The sequence below is a fragment of the Neovison vison genome, chromosome 10, assembly GCF_020171115.1.
Source record: "Neovison vison isolate M4711 chromosome 10, ASM_NN_V1, whole genome shotgun sequence".
In the NCBI taxonomy this organism is placed as follows: Eukaryota; Metazoa; Chordata; class Mammalia; order Carnivora; family Mustelidae; genus Neogale; species Neogale vison.
In genome coordinates this window covers 63562166-63563733 of record NC_058100.1, presented here as the reverse complement: position 1 = coordinate 63563733, position 1568 = coordinate 63562166, and positions in this window count along the sequence as shown.

Here is a 1568-nt window from a genome sequence, read left to right as displayed (position 1 = left end):
AGAAACCCTTGGAGGAGGGAAAAGTAAGGGCTGGGTGTGAGAATAAGAAAGGAAGAATGAATTTGGCCTTCATTACAATTTTCCCAGGGCTTTCACTAGTTGGCACATGCATCTTCTTTGTGTGTGTTTTACTGAGAGAACTTTCTCTGGAGGCATGAAAAAAATGTTTAAATTCTGGATTCTCAGGTTAAAATTTCACAAAGGGTTTCCTTTTGTGTTGTTAAAGACTAATATAAATACTTTTAGGAGGAGAAGGACTCCTTTTTCATTGTATAGTGAGCCAATGATGAGACCGCTGGGGTGGGGCTAGGCACGGTTTTGCTTGAGCCTGAGAACCGTCTAGACCTGTCCACAAGACTGCAAGGATGTGGAAACCAGGAGAGAGTAAGGAGTCATCTCGAGTGCTCAAGAGTATAGCTTTTTATAGAAGATCTCTGGAAGAACACCAAGATACTGGTTGCCTCTGGGGAGAGAAGCTGGAGCACTTGGGACAGGGTGGGAGGAGAAATAAAGTATGGCTTTATTGTTTCAGCTAGATTATACTGCGGTTAGTGCCTTAAAATATATGATGACATTTTGCAAACAGCCTTTTGTTGACATAAGTGTACCTTTTATCTTGAAATTACACGGAAGACAGATGTGTGTTTGTATGGTTTCCTTGGCTGGGCCAGGTGCTGACACCACCAGCTATTTGCATATTTTCTTGATAGTCCTTCCCCTGCATTCCCCACCCCACCCCAAGCTCCCAGAATCTAATTAGGAGCAGACTGGGTCACTAGAGCCAACAGGAATAGGATTCAAGTAGTTCTAGTATAAGTTCTCCGTGAGTGACATGGCATTGATCCAAGCTCAGATTTTCCCAAAGAAGCACCCCTAATAGCAGAGCCAAAGAGGGCTCCTGTTCTACCTTAAATGTTCAGATGAATTCTGCAATCTATGATTTAGCACTTTGTTTTTATAGAACACGATATTATGCTATTATTGGTGAAAAAATTTGCTGTGTTTCTCTCATGGACTCAAGAAGCCCCACACACTGGTACATGTCCCTGAAATACTGAGTCTAATTTTGTTTTGTGCTTTCTCTTCTTTATGTATTGAGGTTATTTCTTTACATTAAAATTCACCAATTTTAAATGTACAGTTTAATTTTGGTAGTGGTGTGCAAGGGGAAACCACTGCCACCAGCAAGATCTGGAACTGTGACACCACCTTAAAAAATTTCCCCATTCCCCCTTTGCCCAAGTGCAGTTTTGAGACACTTAATTCAGTTTTATGGCATTCTCTAACCTTGACTCTGGGTGATTTGGGGAAAGTCACTTTCCTTCTCTGGATGAGTTCCTGCTCCTAAAACTTGATGAGTGTAAGAATAGATTTGTTTCTGGGGGGCGGGGGGTGGTCTTCCATTACTTTCAGAAAATGAGGGGGTGGGATGAGGGCGGGTATCTCAGCCTTGGGTCCCCGTTCTTGATATAGCACACGCAGGTGACCCACCCTAGCAAGTGAAAGCCTGTGGTGGCATCAAGGTTTCCCATCCTCTCTTGGCTAATGTGTAACGTTTTCCTTTTCTT